The 22,617-nt window shown below is 48.3% G+C and overlaps 1 protein-coding gene across 7 annotated transcripts in view; it reads left to right on the plus strand.

The window, feature by feature from the left end:
• The window catches only part of ZNF385C (zinc finger protein 385C), a 1,559,117-nt gene that overhangs the window by 529,134 nt on the left and 1,007,366 nt on the right, over nt 1-22,617 (plus strand). Inside the window, exon 1 of one of the 7 annotated variants that reach the window (XM_078645424.1) lies at nt 19,253-19,401. The exons of the other annotated variants lie outside the window; for them this stretch is intronic. The gene's annotated coding sequence lies outside the window, so the exon portion shown is untranslated. Of the gene's footprint in view, nt 1-19,252; nt 19,402-22,617 lie in introns of those variants that run through there. 7 annotated transcript variants of the gene reach the window in all.

The following is a 22,617-nucleotide window of genomic DNA, read 5'->3' on the forward strand; positions in this document are numbered from 1 at the left end:
ACGATGTTGAAGAGTTCCTTGCAGTTGTGTGCGTTGTTGTCCAGCCGGTCCTTGTATGCGTTTTTCTTGGTGGCGCGGATCAGTTGGTGGTGTTTCCGGGTGGCGAGCTTGAGGGTGGTCATGTTGTCCGTCGTTGGTTCCCTTCTCCAGGCTTTCTCGAGGGCTCGACAGTTCTTCTTGGAGCACTTGAGTTCGTCGGTGAACCATGGTGTTTTTCTGCTGCAGGATCTGCTGGGCGGGGTCCTTAGAGGGGCGAGTTCGTCCGCGCAGTTGCTGATCCACTTCGTGAGGTTGTCGGCGGCCTGGCTGGGGTTCGCTGAGCTGGCGGGAGGGTGCTGGCTCAGGGAGGCGGTGAGCTGGTCGGCTGTGATCTTGTTCCAGCTTCTTCGGGCAACCTGTTGCTGGTGGTGGTGGATCGTCGTTCTTCTGAAGGTGAAGTGGACGCAGCTGTGGTCCGTCCAGTGGAGTCCTGTTGCGTGGCTGAAGGTGACGTCTTTGCTGGATGAGAAGACGGCGTCGAGTGTGTGTCCGGCGAGGTGGGTGGGGGTGGTCACCAGTTGCTTGAGTCCGAGGTTGTCGAGGTTGTCGAGCAGGGTGATGGTGTTGCGGTCGTTGTTGTTCTCCAGGTGGAAGTTGAGGTCCCCCAGGAGGATGTAGTCGGCGGAGGGGAGAGCGTGCGGGCTGACGAAGTCGGCGATGTCCTCGCTGAATCGTGTGCGCGGTCCAGGGGGTCGGTAGATCAGGGTGCCTCTGAGGGTGGTCTTCGGGTTGGTGTGGATCTGGAAGTGCAGGTGTTCAGCGGTGGTGAGGGTGTCGTCGGTGTTGGTCGTGATGCGGATGGTGTCTCTGTGGATGATGGCGATGCCTCCTCCGGTCTGGTTGTCGCGGTCCCTCCGGGTGATCTTGTAGCCCTCTGGGATGGCGATGGCGATGTCTGGGGCTGAGGAGGCGTTCATCCAGGTCTCGGTGATGAAGGCAACGTCGGGGGCGGTTGTGTCGAGCAGGTTCCAGAGTTCTACGGCGTGTCTGTGGATGGAGCGGGTGTTGAGCAGGATGCACTTGAGGTGGGTGCTGCTGGAGTTCGGCTTGTCGGGTGCAGGGATGGTCCGGATGCAGGTGAACTTGCAGGCGAGGCAGCTGAAGGGTCCGTGGGTGTGCTTCGGGGCGGCTCGGTGACATCCTGGGATGCGGCCGGTGTTGAGTGCGGTGAGGTCAGCGGCGCTGTAGGTTCGTCGGATCGGCTTCCGTCGGTGGGGGCCAGGGGTCCTGGCGCTGGTCGCGAACCGGTCGCGGACGGGCGCAGACGGGCTTACCTTTGGCGCGCCTTCGGCGCACAATCGGCGCGCCCGCTGCGCGTGACCGCTGCGCGTTCGCACGGTCGCCATTTAAGGCGAAGTGCGCGGGTGGGCGGGGCAGCTGGGAGGCGGGAGCGGGGAGGGAACAGAAGGAAAGAAGGGGCGGGGTCGGCGGTGGTGGCGGGAAGCGGGGGCGGCGAGGGAGGCGGGAAACAGGCCGGAGGACGGCCGGAGACTTAAGAACAAGCACAAGTTACAGGCAAAGACGCTAAACACGGGAAAAGGCTAAGGAAACAGAAAACAAGCACAAATTACCGTCAGAGATTGCTAACACGGGCAGAGATTGAGAAAACAGAAAAACAAGCACAAATTACCGTCAGAAATTGCTAACACGGGCAAAGATTGAGAAAACAGAAAAACAAGCACAAATTACCGTCAGAAATTGCTAACACGGGCAAAGATTGAGAAAACAGAAAAACAAGCACAAATTACCGTCAGAAATTGCTAACACGGGCAAAGATTGAGAAAACCGAAAAACAAGCACCAATGAATGGCAAAAACAGCAGGGTGAGGCAGGCAGCGAGGCAGGGCGCAGCAGAGGGGCACACGCAGCAGCTGGTGGCCGTGCGGCGCGGGGGTGTCCCACAAGTGGGTCACACTTACCTGTGTCGCACGGTCGCCTTTTAAGGCCAAGTGCGCGGGTGGGCGGGGCAGCTGGGAGGCGGGAGCGGGGAGGGAACAGAAGGAAAGAAGGGGCGGGGTCGGCGGTGGTGGCGGGAAGCGGGGGCGGCGAGGGAGGCGGGAAACAGGCCGGAGGACGGCCGGAGACTTAAGAACAAGCACAAGTTACAGGCAAAGACGCTAAACACGGGAAAAGGCTAAGGAAACAGAAAACAAGCACAAATTACCGTCAGAGATTGCTAACACGGGCAGAGATTGAGAAAACAGAAAAACAAGCACAAATTACCGTCAGAAATTGCTAACACGGGCAAAGATTGAGAAAACAGAAAAACAAGCACAAATTACCGTCAGAAATTGCTAACACGGGCAAAGATTGAGAAAACAGAAAAACAAGCACAAATTACCGTCAGAAATTGCTAACACGGGCAAAGATTGAGAAAACCGAAAAACAAGCACCAATGAATGGCAAAAACAGCAGGGTGAGGCAGGCAGCGAGGCAGGGCGCAGCAGAGGGGCACACGCAGCAGCTGGTGGCCGTGCGGCGCGGGGGTGTCCCACAAGTGGGACATCAATGCCTCCTTCAACACCGCCACCTTCCCGGAGAGCTGGAAGCACGCCGAGATCAGCGCCCTCCTGAAGAAACCTACAGCGGACCCCATCGATCTCAAAAACTTCCGCCCCATCTCGCTCCTCCCTTTTCCTGCTAAAGTCATCGAGAAGATCGTCAACAGACAGCTGACCGCCTTCCTCGAGACGAACGGATCCCTCGACCCCTCGCAGTCCTGCTTCAGAGCCAACCACAGCACCGAGACCGCCCTCATCGCAGCCACCGACGACATCCGGACCCTGCTCGACAAGGGGGAAACAGTGGCCCTCATCCTCCTGGACCTCTCCGCTGCGTTCAACACGGTCTGCCACCGCACCCTAGTCCAGCGCCTCAGCAACATCGGTATCCAAGAGAAGGCACTGGAGTGGATCATCTCGTTCCTCGCCGGTAGAACACAAAGAGTCCGCCTCCCCCCGTTTCGCTCCGAGGCCACCGAAGTCATCTGCGGCGTCCCGCAAGGATCTTCACTCAGCCCCACCCTCTTCAACATCTACATGAAACCTCTCGCAGCCATCGCACGCCAGCACAACCTCAACATCATCTCTTACGCCGACGACACCCAGCTGATCCTCTCCCTCACCAGAGACCCCGACACCGCCAGAACCTGCCTACACGAAGGGATGAAAGACGTCGCCGAGTGGATGAAGGACAGCCGCCTGAAACTGAACTCGGACAAGACGGAAGTCCTCATCCTGGGATCTTCGCCCTCCGCCTGGGACGACTCCTGGTGGCCCCCAGCCCTGGGCACCGCACCCAAGCCAACCGACCACGCACGCAACCTGGGCTTCATCCTGGACCCCTCCCTCTCGATGACCAGACAAGTCAACGCCGTCTCCTCATCGTGCTTCAACACCCTGCGTATGCTTCGCAAGATCTTCCGCTGGATCCCGACCGAGACCAGGAAGACTGTCACCCAGGCACTCGTTACCAGCCGACTGGACTACGGAAACGCCCTCTACGCCGGAACCACAGCCAAGCTACAGAAAAGACTCCAGCGCATCCAGAACGCCTCCTCCCGACTCATCCTGGATGTCCCCCGACGCAGCCACATCTCCAGCCACCTGAGGAACCTGCACTGGCTCCCCGTCGACAAGAGGATCACGTTCCGGCTCCTCACCCACGCACACAAGTCTCTCCACGACCTGGGCCCCAAGTACCTCAACGACCGCCTGACCTTCTACACGCCCACCCGCCAGCTACGGTCCACCAGCCTCGCCCTCGCAGCCGTACCACGCATCCGAAGAGCCACCGCCGGAGGAAGATCCTTCTCTTACCTGGCTGCCAAGACTTGGAACTCCCTCCCTATCCACCTTCGGCTGACCCAGGACCATCTCGCCTTCAGGAAACAACTCAAGACCTGGCTGTTCGAGCAGTAGCATACCCCTCCCCCCAAGCGCCTTGAGACCCTCCCGGGTGAGTAGTGCGCTATACAAATGGCATGATTGATTGATTGATTATGATTGGGAGATAATCGTTCCACATAAAAAGGGTACAGCCAACATCCTGGTACCGCCTTAATATACATACTATGGTGTCATTGCCACAAGCTAGTGAAAGAACACAGAGCATGGTACACAGTATAGATGTCCGTAATGCGTATGGAAAGCATGCCTGATGTCATATGATTACTACACAACTCATATAGCCAAGTGTACGGACATAAAGAGTTATGGCAATAAACATATTTGCAGGCAACAAAATCACATTTCTAAAGCAAGCGCATTGTCTACAAGTTTGATGACATAAAGACAGCAGACCAATTGCAATACCAACAGTGTAATCTATGGGATCGTGTGTCCATGCAATCTCATATACATAGGGCAAACACAACAAAAAATCAAGGCCCAGATTCTTCAACATTGTAGCAGGATTAGGTGTGAAGTCCAAGGAGCACCCCCTAGTGGAACATTTCAAAATGGGGAACCACGGCCCTGACAATCTTAAATGGGTGATCCTGGAGAAGACATCCCTTGGTCCAAGAGGCGGCAACATTACAACAATTCTCAACACAAGAGAATGTAAATGGATGTCCTTATTGGACTCTATTCAGAACTGCCTTAACAAGTCCGAGGTCAGTCACGCCCAGCTAGCATGTCTCATACCAGAATGACACGACTGGTCCACATGTTTCAGACCACCAGTAACAAGTCTAGCTTTATATACCCATGTATGACTGCTGTCTTTATGTCATGAAACTTGTAGACAATGTGCTTGCTTTAGAAATGTGATTTTGTTGCCTGCAAATATCTTTATTGCCATAACTCTTTATGTCCGTACACTTGGCTATATGAGTTTTGTAGTTATCATATGACATCAGGAATGCTTTCCATACGCATTACAGACATCTATACTGTGTACCATGCTCTGTGTTCTTTTACTAGCTTGTGGCAATTACACTATAGTATGTATATTAAGGCGGTACCTGGATGTTGGCTGTACCCCTTTTATGTGGGACGATTATCTCCCAATCATACATGTCCTCTGCAAACCACCACTAGAGTGTAGCGACCACATTAAGAAATACGAGGCTCTCGCCGCCCATCCTCTGTACAAGCACCATAGGCAGAGTAGTTTTCCTGAATGTGCTGTGTCTAATTAATCTTTTACGACATACGTATAAGCATCTTTTTACACTAATAAATGAATTCCTCTTTTTTTCACTTGTTGTAGATAACTTTACTTGGAGCAATCTTTTTTCTCTCGCGATACCTATTCGTCATATTTGAAAGGTATCAAGCGTCTGCACGCTGACATCACGCTCGTGCACGGCCTGGTGAGTATCTGCCTATGTAAACCACTGTGTCTAGAGCCCCATCCTCTTAACAAGCGGAAGGAGAAGTCTCTACGCTCTGTCACATTCATGGACTACAACGTATTCAATATGATAAGACCTTGACAAGGATAGCAATTTAGTACTTGCACAATGCAAAGACTTTTTGAGTTCGGTTTCGCTAACCGCAACTCTTTTTCCTTTCCCTTTAGATCGATTGAGCTACTGACCCAGTTTCTATATACGTTCAAAGATACCAATCCTTTTCTGTACTCTCATTTTTACTAATGTAAAAATTTACCATAAAGTTGTATCTTCCCCACTCTCTTGTGTGGTTGGCCCTATTGGAACTTAATTTAACCTCTGGACATGGCGGTGCCATTCTTTGTATTTTAAACGATTCTCTGGCATCTAGCCCTGACTGGATTCCTTCTTTATTACTCAGGATGTGTCCCTCAACCTGGCACTGCGGTTCGAACAACGCAATGCCGCAAGGCGCACCTCCCAATTAAGTGAGTGCTGGCACTGAGTGCCATTCATCTTTAAGTCTTAACTTTGCTACCAGGTTCCTCTTTGACTATGCACTTTATTTCCTCAGGTGCTTCAAGTCAAGTCAAGTCAAGTCAAGATTTATATAGCGCGCTACATACCCATAGGGTCTCAAGGCGCTTGAGGAAGGGAGGAGAATTACTTGTCGAATATCCAGGTTTTGAGTTGCTTTCTGAATGCTAGGTGGTTCTGAGTAAGACGAAGGGGAGTGGGAAGAGAGTTCCAAGTTTTAGCTGCCAGGTAGGAGAAGGATCTGCCTCCCATGGTGGTTTTGTTGATGCAAGGTACAGTGGCAAGGGCTTGGTTGGAGGATCGTAGCTGACGGGAGGGGGTGTAGAAGGACAGTCGTGTGTTGAGGCATTCGGGTCCAAGTTCGTAAAGTGCTTTGTGTGCGTGGGTTAGGAGGCGGAAAGTAATCCTCTTATTTACGGGGAGCCAGTGGAGGTTTTTCAGGTGACCAGAGATGTGTTCTTTACGTGGGATGTCTAGTATGAGCCTGGCTGAAGCGTTCTGGATGCGTTGGAGGTTTTTCTGGAGTTTTGCGGTGGTACCGGCGTATAGGGTGTTTCCGTAGTCTAGGCGGCTCGTGACCAGTGCGTGGGTGACCGTTTTTCTAGTTTCGGTGGGGATCCAGCGAAATGTTTTTTTGAGCATGCGAAGAATGTTGAAACAAGATGATGAGACGGCGTTGACTTGTTTGGTCATCGAGAGTGAGGAGTCCAGGATGACGCCCAGGTTCCGTGCGTGGTTTGTTGGGATTGGTGCTTTACCGAGGGCCTCTGGCCACCAAGAGTCATCCCAGGCGGAGGGAGAGGTGCCTAAGATGAGGACTTCTGTTTTGTCAGAGTTCAGTTTCAGGCGGCTGTGTTTCATCCACTCGGCTACTTTATTCATTCCTTCGTGTAAGTTGGTTTTGGCGGTGTTGGGGTCTTTGGTGAGTGAGAGGATCAGTTGAGTGTCGTCAGCGTAGGAGATGATGTTGAGGTTGTGTTGGCGAGCGATGGCCGCAAGGGGGCTCATGTATACGTTGAAGAGGGTGGGGCTGAGTGAAGATCCTTGTGGCACGCCGCAAATGACTTCAGTGGCTTCTGACTTGAATGGTGGGAGGCGGACTCTCTGGGTTCTTCCGGTGAGGAACGAGGTGATCCATTCCAGTGCTTTTCCTTGGATTCCGCCGTTTCTGAGGCGCTGTAGGAGGGTGCTATGACAGACTGTGTCGAAGGCCGCGGAGAGGTCGAGGAGGATGAGGGCGACTGTGTCTCCGTTGTCCAGTAGAGTTCGAATGTCGTCTGTTGCAGTTATGAGTGCGGTCTCAGTGCTGTGTTTGGCTCGGAATCCGGACTGTGAGGAGTCGAGGGATTTGTTGATTTCGAGGAAGGCGGCGAGCTGGTTGTTGACAGCTTTCTCGATGACTTTGGCCGGGAATGGAAGAAGCGAGATGGGGCGGTAGTTTTTGAGTTCGGTGGGGTCAGCTGTGGGTTTTTTCAGAAGGGCGCTGAGTTCTGCGTGTTTCCAGCTTTCCGGAAAGGAGGCGGAGTTGAGGGAGCAGTTGATGACATCTCGGAGGTGTGGTGCTATGATGGAGTCTGCTTTGTTGAAGATGTGGTGAGGGCATGGGTCAGTTGGGGATCCTGAGTGGATGGAGTTCATCAGGCGGATGGTGTCCTCAGTGGAGATTGGGTTCCAGTCGTTAAGGATGTTCAAGGGGGGTGACGGTTCTGCAGAAGGTTGGGTGAGTTGGTTTCCGGGTTGGTTGTCGAAGCTGTTGTGGATGTCTGCGATTTTGTTGTGGAAGAAGGAAGCGAGGGAGTCGCAGAGGGCTTGGGAGGGGGTGATGTCGTTGGAGTTGGCTGATGGGTTTGTAAATTCTTTGACGATGTTGAATAACTCCTTGCTGTTGTGGGCGTTGTTGTCTAGTCGGTCTTTGAATGCGGCTTTCTTGGCAGACCGGATAAGTTGGTGGTGTATGCGGGTGGCGTTTTTGAAGGCGTCCCTGTTGCTGGTGTTTGGGTCTTTTTTCCAGGTCTTCTCGAGGGAGCGACAGAGTTTCTTCGATTTCTTGAGATCATCGTTGAACCAGGAGGCGTTTTTGCTGCCTAGTTTGATTTGACGTTTTTTCAACGGTGCTAGGCTGTCGGCGCTGTTGGATAGCCATTGGGTGAGGTTAATGGCTGCTTGGTCGGGGTTTGAGGAGAGGGCGGGGGGGTTTAGAAGAAGCGATGAGGAGATCTGGTCGATGGTGATTTTGTTCCAATTTCTTCGCAGGGTGGGTTGAAGATGGTTGTGGATTGTGGTCTTTTGTAGATAAAGTGAACGCAGTTGTGGTCCGTCCAATGAAGAGCTGTGGTGTGACTGAATGAGACATGTTTGCTGGAGGTGAAGATAGGGTCGAGTGTGTGACCTGCGATGTGGGTGGGCGTAGAGACAAGTTGTTTGAGTCCGAGGTCGGCGAGATTGTCCAGAAGGGTAGTGGTGCTGCTGTCATAGCTCTTTTCCAGGTGGAAATTGAGGTCTCCCAAAAGAATGTAGTCCTCGGAGGGGAGGGAGTGTGGGGTGATAAAGTCAATGATGTCGTCACTGAATTGTGCACGGGGTCCTGGGGGCCGGTAGAGGAGGGTGCCTCTGAGTGTGGTTTTGGGGTCGGTGTGGATCTGGAAGTGGAGGTGTTCGGCGCTGGCAAGGTTGACGTCAGAGTTGGTTGAAATGCGGATAGAGTTCTTATGGACGATAGCGATGCCTCCTCCTGTTTGCTTGATGCGGTCCTTACGGATGATCTTGTATCCTTCCGGGATGGCAATGGTGATGTCTGGGGCTGAGGAAGCATTCATCCATGTTTCAGTTAGGAAGGCGACGTCCGGAGAAATGGTGTCAAGGAGATTCCAGAGGTCGATGGCGTGTCTGTGGACCGAGCGGGTGTTGAGCAGGATGCAATTTAGGTGGTTGGCGTTAGGTCTCTGTTTGGTGTTGGTGGATGAGGAGTAGGTTTTGGTGCCGTCGAACTTGCAGGAGTTGCAAGAGAAGGGTCCGTGGGTGTGTCCAGGAGCGGCTTGGACGCAGTTGGGGGAACGGCCGGGGTTAAGGGCTAGTAGGGTGGTGGCATCGTATGTGATGCGAGTGGGCTGGACAGTGCGGGGAACAGGGGGTCTGGCGCTGGGCGCGGTCCAGGCGCGGACGGGCGTAGACGGGCTTACCTTTGGCGCACCTTCGGCGCGGCCGCAGCGCATGGACGCTGCGCGTAAGTCCATCTGTCCATAAATGGATAGTGGAGGGGGCGGAGCGTGGGAGGGGCCGCTGGGAGGCGGGAGCGAGGTCGAGGGAGGGCTCGGGTCAACCAGGAAAATGGCCGCAACAATAACAACAAGGAGCAATGGGGCGCAATGAGGTCCGAAATATGTTACAGATACTGTTGTGGTGGGAGCGGGTTCGAGCGCGGAGACAGAGCAAATAGTGATGCAATCTCGAGTTCACACAGCCTATGTAATCACGGACAATGAGCAGCCAATAAAATCACAGGTAATGCACAGCGAATATAAAACAGCGCACAGTCAGCTAAAGCGCTATGAAACTATTTAAACAACGTGCGCGCTAGCTGAAAGGCAGATGCAGAGGTCAGCGCTACAGTCAGTCAAAGCGCTATGATAATATTAAACAAACAAACGAGCGCGCTAGCTGAGAGGCAGAAGCAAAGGTCAGCGCTACAGTCAGTCAAAGCGCTATGATACTATTAAACAAACAAACGAGCGCGCTAGCTGAGAGGCAGATGCAAAGGTCAGCGCTACGATACCACAGATGAGGGGTGAGGGAGGAAGCGAGGGGAGCGACCACTCGCGTTGGAGGCAAGATGGTCACAGCTCTCTGTGTGGGTGAGGACGGCCCGTAGCTCTCGTGGGTGGGAGGGGCCGCTGGGAGGCGGGAGCGAGGTCGAGGGAGTGCTCGGGTCAACCAGGAAAATGGCCGCAACAATAACAACAAGGAGCAATGGGGCGCAATGAGGTCCGAAATATGTTACAGATACTGTTGTGGTGGGAGCGGGTTCGAGCGCGGAGACAGAGCAAATAGTGATGCAATCTCGAGTTCACACAGCCTATGTAATCACGGACAATGAGCAGCCAATAAAATCACAGGTAATGCACAGCGAATATAAAACAGTGCACAGTCAGCTAAAGCGCTATGAAACTATTTAAACAACGTGCGCGCTAGCTGAAAGGCAGATGCAGAGGTCAGCGCTACAGTCAGTCAAAGCGCTATGATAATATTAAACAAACAAACGAGCGCGCTAGCTGAGAGGCAGAAGCAAAGGTCAGCGCTACAGTCAGTCAAAGCGCTATGATACTATTAAACAAACAAACGAGCGCGCTAGCTGAGAGGCAGATGCAAAGGTCAGCGCTACGATACCACAGATGAGGGGTGAGGGAGGAAGCGAGGGGAGCGACCACTCGCGTTGGAGGCAAGATGGTCACAGCTCTCTGTGTGGGTGAGGACGGCCCGTAGCTCTCGTGGGTGGGAGGGGCCGCTGGGAGGCGGGAGCGAGGTCGAGGGAGTGCTCGGGTCAACCAGGAAAATGGCCGCAACAATAACAACAAGGAGCAATGGGGCGCAATGAGGTCCGAAATATGTTACAGATACTGTTGTGGTGGGAGCGGGTTCGAGCGCGGAGACAGAGCAAATAGTGATGCAATCTCGAGTTCACACAGCCTATGTAATCACGGACAATGAGCAGCCAATAAAATCACAGGTAATGCACAGCGAATATAAAACAGTGCACAGTCAGCTAAAGCGCTATGAAACTATTTAAACAACGTGCGCGCTAGCTGAAAGGCAGATGCAGAGGTCAGCGCTACAGTCAGTCAAAGCGCTATGATAATATTAAACAAACAAACGAGCGCGCTAGCTGAGAGGCAGAAGCAAAGGTCAGCGCTACAGTCAGTCAAAGCGCTATGATAATATTAAACAAACAAACGAGCGCGCTAGCTGAGAGGCAGATGCAAAGGTCAGCGCTACGATACCACAGATGAGGGGTGAGGGAGGAAGCGAGGGGAGCGACCACTCGCGTTGGAGGCAAGATGGTCACAGCTCTCTGTGTGGGTGAGGACGGCCCGTAGCTTTCGTGGGTGGGAGGGGCCGCTGGGAGGCGGGAGCGAGGTCGAGGGAGGGCTCGGGTCAACCAGGAAAATGGCCGCAACAATAACAACAAGGAGCAATGGGGCGCAATGAGGTCCGAAATATGTTACAGATACTGTTGTGGTGGGAGCGGGTTCGAGCGCGGAGACAGAGCAAATAGTGATGCAATCTCGAGTTCACACAGCCTATGTAATCACGGACAATGAGCAGCCAATAAAATCACAGGTAATGCGCAGCGAATATGAAACAGTGCACAGTCAGCTAAAGCGCTATGAAACTATCTAAACAACGTGCGCGCTAGCTGAAAGGCAGATGCAGAGGTCAGCGCTACAGTCAGTCAAAGCGCTATGATAATACTAAACAAACAAACGAGCGCGCTAGCTGAGAGGCAGAAGCAAAGGTCAGCGCTACAGTCAGTCAAAGCGCTATGATAATATTAAACAAACAAACGAGCGCGCTAGCTGAGAGGCAGATGCAAAGGTCAGCGCTACGATACCACAGATGAGGGGTGAGGGAGGAAGCGAGGGGAGCGACCACTCGCGTTGGAGGCAAGATGGTCACAGCTCTCTGTGTGGGTGAGGACGGCCCGTAGCTCTCGTGGGTGGGAGGGGCCGCTGGGAGGCGGGAGCGAGGTCGAGGGAGGGCTCGGGTCAACCAGGAAAATGGCCGCAACAATAACAACAAGGAGCAATGGGGCGCAATGAGGTCCGAAATATGTTACAGATACTGTTGTGGTGGGAGCGGGTTCGAGCGCGGAGACAGAGCAAATAGTGATGCAACACAGCCTATGTAATCACGGACAATGAGCAGCCAATAAAATCACAGGTAATGCACAGCAAATATAAAACAGTGCACAGTCAGCTAAAGCGCTATGAAACTATTTAAACAACGTGCGCGCTAGCTGAAAGGCAGATGCAGAGGTCAGCGCTACAGTCAGTCAAAGCGCTATGATAATATTAAACAAACAAACGAGCGCGCTAGCTGAGAGGCAGAAGCAAAGGTCAGCGCTACAGTCAGTCAAAGCGCTATGATAATATTAAACAAACAAACGAGTGCGCTAGCTGAGAGGCAGATGCAAAGGTCAGCGCTACGATACCACAGATGAGGGGTGAGGGAGGAAGCGAGGGGAGCGACCACTCGCGTTGGAGGCAAGATGGTCAGTTCCCGCTCTCGCTTTGGAGCCCACCCGCCCACAACACTCCTCCAACCACACGTGGAGGTTTCTAAATGGTAATTTTTGAGCCGTGTGTGCCTTTGATTTCTTGAAATTTCTTACATTCTGACCCTAAAGATCAATATATGCTTTATCCCTAGGCCCCATCCCCAGGACCCTGTCCTGATGAAGATCCCACTGTAAGGGAATCTGTAACCTACGAACCAGGGGTCGAAACGTTGACTTCTTTGTATATAGCCAGTCTGATCAACAGCGATTTTTCACTGTGACAATGTACATATGCATGGCTAACTAATTACCTGTGTACAACAAGAATGTGTTGGGTTTAAACATAAGCCCATCTTTGTATCAATAATATATGTGTGTGATTTGCACTCCTTACCTATCCTTTATCCTCACTTCAAACACATCACTCCCCCTTTCTCCTCCCTGCATCAGGGGCACTCTTTGAAAAGAATTGTACAATACTATAAATAATGCATACACCCAGTGTGATTAAATAACACTGTTTGCAAATGATAACAATGTGTGTTTGAGCAATTGTTTTTGATTGTTATAATTTGTGCATTTGTACATTGTTTACTGGGACCATTTTTCCTATGTACTGCTATATACCCAGGTCCCAGTGACGCAATTTGGGTTTACCCTTTAAAATGACACTGGTGATGAGCAGAGTCTGCAGGAGCTGCAAGATCACAGCAATGGCAAGGGCGTTATGAGACAAAGAGGTGAGGTGGCAACATGGATTCTGTATCCATTTATAAAATTTGGCTGAAGATGCCAGGTTGAATTGTGATGGTTCACCATATAATTCAGTTGCTGAATAGCAACCGAAATCCATTTGCACCATGAGGTTAGGTTTATTAATGTCAATGATTATCATGGTATGGGCAGCAATTTTATGACTCTCCTGGGATCAGCTTTGCATTGGGATGTCTTGTATTTGTATTTGTATTTGTATTTTAGACTTGTAGAGCGCCTTATCACCCCGGGGTCTCTAAGCGTTTGACAGGCGAGTGAATACTGGCAGGAAGAGAACAGACTAGATATTACCCCATGCCTCTTGGAAAAGCACGGTTTTTAGCTTTTTCCTAAAAGGCAGGAGTCTGGTTTCTTTGCGCAGATTTTCAGGCAGTTGGTTCCAGGCTTTAGGCATTGTGTGGGAAAATGTCCGACCACCGATAGTGGATCGTTTGATCCTAAGACAGATCAATAGAGCGGCGTTGGCTGAGCGTAAGTTCCTGTTGGGGGCATATGGGACAAGGCGTTTTTTTATGTACTTCGGGGCTTGCCCATATAAGGCTTTCTGCGTAATGCATAGGCCTTTGAACTTGGCTCGTTGGTTTACTGGCAACCAGTGTAGCTCCCGAAGAAGAGGGGTGGCTGGTGTCCTTCTTGGTTTATTGTAAATAAGTCTGGCCGCGTCATTGATGACGATCTGAAGTCTCTTGGTAAGTTTTTTCGGGATGCCGAAATACATGGCATTGCCATAATCCAATCGGGCCAGAACTAAGGCTGACACTGCTCTTCTGAGGGTGTCTGCCTTTAAGATGGGAGCTAGCTTGCGCAGTTGTCTCAGGAGGCCTACACAGGTGCCCACCACCGCCGAGACCTGGGCTGACATAGTGAGATTTGTGTCGATGATTATGCCCAGGCTTTTTACTGCTATTGCCGGTATTGGGGGTTTACCTAATTCTGAGGGCCAAAGGAGGTCGCACCAGGGGCTAGATGAAGTAGTGATAGGAAGAACCTCCGTCTTATCCGGGTTGATTTTTAAAAAGTTTGCCGTCATCCAATTGACGGTAAATTTTAGAATATTCTTCAGTTTTTGATCAGCCATAGGGGAATTGCCTATCTGAATGATGATCTGGGTGTCGTCAGCATAATTATATATATTACAGTCCATCAGATTCAGCGATGAAATGAGGGGCTGCAGATACGTGTTGAACAACAAGGGGGACAAGGCAGAGCCCTGCGGGACGCCGCATGTAATTTTAGCAGCCTCTGACACCAGGTCATTCAGTTGTACTTTCTGGACCCGTCCACCAAGGAACGAGGTCAGCCAGGCGTGGGCCGAGCCCTTGATGCCAAACTCCCCCAACCGCGACAGAAGGAGGTCATGATTGACCGTATCAAATGCCGCGGAGAGGTCGAGTAGCACCAGGGCACAGGGATCTTTATTATCTGTTTTAAGGCGTAGGTCATCTAGCACTGATAGCATGACTAGTTCCGTGCTGGTGTGGGCTCTAAACCCAGCTTGGTTGGGTTTGAGTAGTGCATTACTCTCGAGGTGGTGCGAGAGGGTAGACAGCATGTTATGCATTAGGATTTTCCTGCATTAAAGCAAGGGCATGTTATTGCCCTGGTACATGGAAGAAGTGCAACATGAATCTTACACATTTTGTGCAGTTGAGTGTATGGTATGTACGCAAATACTTCAAGCACATGTTGCTTTTGCTTTACAATTTGGATGTGTGCCTTTGCTGACTATTGTTCAGTTAAATTGGGGAATTATGCCAGTATTTGACCACACCAACCCTAAGAGCCTATGTGTGGGAGTTGTTCTTATGTTTATTACCTTATAATGAAATGGTTTGAGTGTCCCATTGAAGTCCGACTCTGTCTGACAACACTGATAGATTCTGTTACATTCCTATTCTGAGATCTGCATTACCGAATATATCACCACAGAGTTGTAACACTACCAAAAATGTAGGGTCCAGCAAAAGGTGAAAAAGACAGGGTGACCTTGCAGAAAAGGTAGAATTCCTTCACCCATTATTGGGTCTTGTGTATCATACACTAGTCAGAAAAAATCACTGGTTGTGGAAGAACAGGAGATTGCACAACACTGACATACAAAATTGACCTGTTGGGATATTAGGATATTTTTGGGTGAATATGAACTACTGTGGGAGCCATATGAGGGGGTAAAGTTTATGAAGCAGATAAAGGAGAAGCAATTCTTGGATGGCCCCACCAAGAAATGTTGAGTATTAAGCTTGAGCCTAGTGACAAGCCTCCATTTTATATCACCACCAACGAATCCAGTGTTCTCTTTGGAACTATACAAGGTAGAGTGTTAGACAGGTATTAGACAAAGGAGCATGCCTAGGAACTTGTGAACAAATTTCAAGATGGATTCAGTGAGACGTTAGTCAAGTACAAGGCTCTTAAACATCACATTGTACTTAAGGATGTGCCTTTTAGACATATAGGAGGAAATATGGCCTAGTGGCTAGAGCTGCTACCTTTGGCAATTGGGACAAAGGTTCCAAACCGAGCTTTGGCACTTGACTAAACATTGTGGGATTCTGGGCAGATTACCTAATTTTCCTGTGCCTAGAAATGAAATATGTGTAAAATGTATTTGTGTAATTCCTACATGATGGACACAATCTTGTAGATGGTCTCCTAACCCCTCTCATAACGTGCAGCGCTCTAATGCTTCTTAGCGCGACTTGCACTATATAAATACCAATACATACATAGAGTAAGGGATGTTTCTGTTACCTACAGAGAGAAATTTAAAAAAAAATTGCAAACTGTGTGTAAACAAAAGATCATTGTACAAGTCAAGTCATTACTGTTGGTTTCCCCAGTTGCCGTTTCTTTAAAGACTCTGTGCACAGATCTCTGTAGTTTAAATAAGTCAATTTGCGTTTACTGCCCTCTGTTGCTTAACTTACAAAAGATGGTCTGGGCTTTAGCTGGTGGAAAGATCTTTTCCATTCTTGATTATGCTAACCTATCACCAGGTGGTCTTGGTCAATGAACTAAAGCTTCCTTCACTCCCAGAGGCATGTATCAGTACTACAGGATGCCCTTTGGTTTGGCCAGTACTGTCTCTATGTTTCACCATGTCATGAAGAAGACTATCGGCTGTACCTGGCGCTAAGGCATTGGTCTGTGGCAAGGAACAAGAAGATCATGACTCTAATCTTGAGAAGGCGTTGACAGTTGTGGCGAAGATGGGTTGCAATTTGATATAGTAATATGCAGGGATAAGATCATGACTGACAACATATCTGTGGTGTTAGGCAGTGGAAATGTGTCTACTATGACATTCTTATTAAAAGCTCTTAGATCAATACAAAAGTGAATTTCACCACTCAACTTTCTTGCTAGGATCACAGGTACCAACCACTTAGTAACTTCCAATGGCACAATCAAATCGTGATCACACAGCCTGTTTAACTCCTTTATTCACTGATGTGTATGCATTCAGCTGTATTTATCTTAACTTGGGTAAAGCTGATTTTAATCTTGTACACATGTTCTTCAGGCTCAGCTGTAAATACATCTGAAAAACTGCCCTCAAGATTCTTGCAACACTCCTCCATTTGATGGATTTGTACTTGAGGATGTGCATTGGGATCCAGGAGGACTCCCAGAACTTTCTGGTGTGGCCTTCCTATTATGTTTACTCCATTCACAGACATGTAAACTTTTCCTTCCACTAGTCTTTCTTTGAACTTTTATAAAGCATGGAAAGTTATTATATGTCAAAGTCTTGCCCTTTATAGACCACCCCCAGTCTGATGTCCATTTTCTATAGTTTAATAAATTATGTAAAATGTTTTTTGAACTCCCCATCCAAGGGATAGCCCACACTTCACTCTCCCACCAGAAGAACAATTTAAATGCACTACTCTCACATCCTTGTTCTTAAGATCTGTCCACTACTACTCCAACACTTTCCGAAGTGCACAAGCTTGCCACAACTGTGTGTATGTATGTGGTATTTCTATAGTGCAAACCTTGCCAAAAGGTAGCAGAGCACCGTACAGCATCACAGACGGGAATAAAATCAATGAATGATAGGAAACATAGCTGGTTTGAAGACTGTGAATCCGTTGTGATGTAGTGTTCTTTAAAGAGGTGTGTCTTCAAACTTTCCTAAAGTGGCGCAACGATGGGGCAGTCCGGATGGAAACAGGGATCTTATTTCTAATCCTGGGTGCATAGATGGGAAAGGCTTGCTGCCTCGTTTTTTCTTTTCTATACATCTTAGTCGTAGCTTGATTGTGTCCTGGCTGTGGTTGTTGCAAAAGCCACAATGCCAAGAACATTAAGATAATCATTGACCACAAACTTGACATGACAGCTAAAGTTAATGCTGTCATGCTTCCCTACCCTGAAGATGCTGAGGAAGACTTTCAAATATCTCTCACTCAGCACCCAGAAAACTGTTACATATACCCTTGCCACAAGCAAGCTGGACTATGGAAACACGTTCTATGCCTCTATCAACAAAAACTCACCAGAAGGCTTCAGACCATTCAAAACTTGGCAGCCAGAATCACTCTCAACCTCCCAAGCTGCACGCACATCACACCACACCTGAAAGAGCTCCACTGGCTCCCCACGAGCACCATCCTTAGGTCAGCCGCGGCCGGTAGTGGGAGTACCGGCCGGGCGGTGACGTGGGAAGGGGGAGGGGCAGAGTGGGAGGTAGTAATGTATGGAATACGGACTTTAAAAGGTAAGTAAACATAAAAATAAATAAAACGAATTCCGTTGCACACACTGCATCACCAAATGCGATGCAGTGTGTTCAAGGAAATTCATTTTATTTATTTGTATGTTTACTTACCTTTTAAAGTCCGTAATCCATACATTACTACCCCCCACCCTGGCCCTCCCCCTCCCCACGTCATTGCCCGGCCGGTACTCCCACTACCGGCCGCGGCTGTGCTAGGTACTCCTCCAAAGTCTACACCTCACTATGCACTCTGTCCAAAATTATCTCTAATATTGCACTCGATATGGGTTTAAAATGTAAATCAAGTTTTGGGGCACATGAATCATATTCATTTAATCCTCTTCCTTCCTCTTGGATTACTTCTGGTCAATTGTCTAATACCTCTGCACATAGGCAGTGTTTCAACTAAGCAGATTGTTTTAGTTACCTTATTTAGCTCCACAAACACATGCATAATGTATAAACACTTTCTTTCACTTACCCCACTTTAGTGGTGGTTAACTTGGATGAACTAGGAAGGATGCCGGAATCACATTATGCGTTTTCGACCTACCACTAAAGTAAATTAAAACACTAAGAGCAGTGCAAAAACAGAAAAAAAAATTCATCTGGATTCACTACCCTCCGAACAGCCGAATAGGTGTATATGGAAGGTGAGAAGAGGCACCTACAAACAACTCAACAAAAGTGGGTCTCTTTTAAAAAAAAAAAAAAAGTGGCCATATTTATAACAAATTCTTAATAGAATCTAAAAAAATATCACTTAATGCACGACAAATTAAACTTTAGTTACTGAACTCTGAAAGAGTGTGCCATCTTTAAAGGAACCCTCTCTGAACACTGAGGAGCATTCCTAGTCCCACAACATTACTTGCTTGAGCTGACACCTGCTCCCTCAGTGAACCATTAGCCACACCAGTCCAGGGCTTCAGTGATAGTTTGACAGCTTAAATCTTAAGCACCAACTGATATCCTACAATATAGGAGGAAATATTGTACAAATGTATTCCCACTATACTTCTTACTAATGATAAAGAGTTCATTGACCGACGATGCGGTGATAATAACAGTCATGAAGTAACCATATTTCTGAAGCCAGTTAACATAGAAGGCTGGGATTCAAACACGTCACCTGCAGAATGCTTACACAGCCGCACAGTAGGTACCTAAGCTGATGGTCATGCCGTACAGCAGGAGTCTGCAAAGCTATTTATTTTTGTCAAGTTTTGCTCCACTGGTAGTGATTGGTTGTGGGCCCTAGTATAGCGCACTGTAGATTAAAGAAAAGTCTTCCACACTAGCTGTGCTGCAGGATTTGACTTTTGAAACCACCCTTTTGCTTGTTGTCTCCCGAGCCAAGACCCTCGTTACTATTTCTTGGCTGGTGCGTTGAGTATTTGAGCTGTTGGTGCCAGTTGGCATGTGTTGCGCCACATGACCGGTAGGATCCGCTAAACTTGCCATGAAGTTAACAACTAATCTTCAGCGCCTGCCAGGCAAGGACCTGATTTTCCACGCTAGGACCGGGGCGAGACAATACAGTCACGGGCTGACCGTGCAGCACCAGCCACGCAACACAATATCGATGTGCCGGCCTTCCCGCCGGGCGGGCACGGCTCACTCCTGCGAGGCGCCGGGGCTCTCATTTCTCGTGCAGGAACCGGAGGAATAGGAGTTTGTCACGCGAAAGGCGGCCAGTCAAGGTCCGTGTGGATTCAGGTACGAGCCGCACAGGATGAGCGAATTCACCGTCGGCTCTTGAAGGCGTCCGCAGCGAGCGGAAGGTAAACGTGGGAGCCGAGGAGGACTAGGAGGTAGGGAATACGCGCTATTCAGCTCGAAATATCGCGGCTGCGAGGCAGCTGAGAGCGGAGAGAGAAAGAACCTCCCTGCGCTCTCATGCTGAGGACCAGCGGCGTTAGGTGGGAGTACCTAGAAGGGGCGGGCAGCTACCAGCTGTATCATCAAACGCGACCCCCCTGGAGTGCAGCCCTCCCGTGTGATTCAATGAATCTGACTGCTGAGCGTCTACAAGTAAGTATGCTTTAGCGTTTGCTAGTTTTCATAACTGGGTGTTGGTATGGTACATATTGCCAATCGCCTATTATAAACATGCTGCAGTCTAGAGTTCTCGAAAAAGGAAGTTTTAAAACATAATGGACTGTTTATGTGTCGAGGTTATGTGAGACTGCTTTCTTTGGTGTCATGTGGGTCCAAGGGTATTACCCCAGGTTTGTTGTTTAAAAGATGTCATACTCCGTGGCCACGTAGCTCTTTAGGAAGGGATTTCACTCCCAGAATCAAAGCAGCACATAGGTGTATGAAACTATTCACCGAGAAAGAAAGGTGTCCAGCAAATGTCTTGTTTGCTTGATGCTGATGTTAGCTTAAAAGTGCTCCCAGTATTGACAAATATAAGAACTGCAGTGAAGGGAGATAAAGTGATTTGCCCCAAATCATACAGTCTGGCTAAGTGTGTCGAAAAGTAAAATAGCTTGGAATTTCTGTATTCACAGTTAGGACTTAACTCTCACGAGGCAGCCCATTTCCTGATCCAAATGTTGAATGTCTTAATACATGAGTCAAAAGGAGACCACTTTTATTTCTTATAAATAGCTTACCCAGTTTCAGTTTCGGTTGTTGGGGTGCCATCTTTTGTGTACATTGTGTTCATCAGTTAAGCTGAGCCAAATTTAAAAACCTGCTGAAAACAACTGCGACATGAGGTCAACTATTTCACTTTAATTAGGGAAAGGTAATTGATTCCCTAAACACATGGATGTGACTTGCAGAGTCATGAGTATGGCTTCACTATTGGGATGAACTTTGTGTACCACACGGAAATGTCACTTTATAAAATAATTTGCTACACAGTATCCTTGACGAGGAAAAAACATTCTTAAATAAAAAGTATATATATATTTATATACATATACATACATTCATATATATATTTTGAAGTGGCTATAACTTTAGAAGAGGATATAACCAAAGCGTGTATACAGGTGTTCCTTCTGGATCCATTTGAATATGGGCAGGCACCAGCACTTTAGAGTAGACCACAACAACGGAGAATATGCAATGGATTGACAATTAGAAAAAGCCTTAGAATAAATGTAAACAAATACTGCAGCACATGAGACTTTATGTAAAATAGGACAAGACTATGAATCAATTGGAGACAGTACTATTATTGTTTGTCCCCTTCGTAGAAAGTATAAGTAACTAATTTAGTGTTGAGAGTGCATGGGTAACAGAAGGATTGGTTAAGATACCCATCACACTACTGAAATTACTTTGAGGTACTATAGCACATGTCACTTTATATAAGAAAATTTGCCTATTATTACCATCATTGTTAGCATTACCTCTATCTTTATGTATGATTATTTGCAACCTCATAGGTAGAAGAATATGAAGACATAGAAAAGATCGATCGGTAGGGGCAATGTGTCGGAAAATCGTTAGCACAAGTCACTTTAAGGAAGATATAGGTAGGCATATTGAGAGACCAAACATAAAGGCATCTGTATTAAATAATACATGGATTCCTGCTATAATGTAAATAAATGCGGACCTGATGAATATATTCAATTGTATAATGTTGCCAAGTAAGAAAAAAGCGAAACTGCAATAGAAACATGGAGCAGAGTCCAACATATCATGAAGAGAAAATGGGTCAAAGAGGTAGGAGAGTTGACGTTCCAGTTTTCGACTGGGCATGAAAAGAGTAAACAGACAATTAAAAAATGTCTGTTTATCCTCACTGTGGTGTAACTGGAGACCCGGTAGTAGGTGGAAGCCGGCAATTGTCGATTCGAATTTGCTGATCTTTGCGCTTGGAATGAAATTATTTGTGAGAATTGTGAAAAAAGAATTTAAAAAAATGTTTTTGTCCATGTCACAGATTTCCCTATCTGTTGATTTCTTTGGGTGTAACAGATAAATCTTTTGCAATTTTAATTTTCTTACATATTTAAATAGATCAATGCGGATTTTTGCATATTCAAACCCGGATATGGGGCAGAATGCCAGGCCCAGCTGCAAAACTTTTGTTTCATCCCGAATGAGTGTTCTATTCGAGAGATTGATTATAGTCATTTCTTCCCTTGGTTCTACCACTTGCCCCTCCTCCCCATACTGCGAGTGATTCTGGAAGTGGGTTCTTCTCCTCCTTCCTTTCTTACCCCTCCTTGTTTTTCGTTTCTTTGTTGCTGTTCTGGTGGGATGGGTTCTTGGCAATGGTCTCCGTCATGACTTTCTGATTAATTTGTATTCCCGAAAATAAGGTGGCTCATTGGTACTGCCTCTATCATTTGTGGCAGTCGTATGTTTGCCTTCTGACGTCTCCACCTCCGATTCAGAGGTTTCCCTATTGGAGGCAGCAGCGACACCCTATTGATTCATCTTTTTCCTGGGGGCATCAAATTTCCGTGTGAAAGTCAAGATGCGGCCTGTAGCGTAGTTATGCTCGTCTCTTTGGAATTTAGTCTGCTTACGTCGTCGGATGATGGTTTCATATTCTTTCAAGTGTTTCATCATGGAATTCTTAAGTCCTTCACTTTGCTTTGTAGCTTTGTCCTTGTTGATCATTTCTTCGATTTTTTTATCTCTTCCAGTAATTTCTCTTGATCGCGCCAGGCATATATGATTAGGGTTCTGACCATTCCTTTTGCTGATTCTTATGTATGTTCCGACCATTCCTTTAATAGTTGTGGATCTGGGTTCTCATAGGATAGGACTGTGAAAATGCGAAGACCTCTTGGTATTCTATCGCATTCTAAATACCTCTGCAGCAAGGTCGCTACCCACCATTTACAAATTTCTTTTTCTTGGGCTTTCTCCAAAGTCGTATAAGATTCTGAGATTGCTCAGAGGGTCTGTTGCAGCATTGGGTCCTTTGGGGTTGCTTGCCCCTCGTCCGGTTCCCTGCCT

The sequence above is a fragment of the Lissotriton helveticus genome, chromosome 5_1, assembly GCF_964261635.1.
Source record: "Lissotriton helveticus chromosome 5_1, aLisHel1.1, whole genome shotgun sequence".
Taxonomy (NCBI): Eukaryota; Metazoa; Chordata; class Amphibia; order Caudata; family Salamandridae; genus Lissotriton; species Lissotriton helveticus.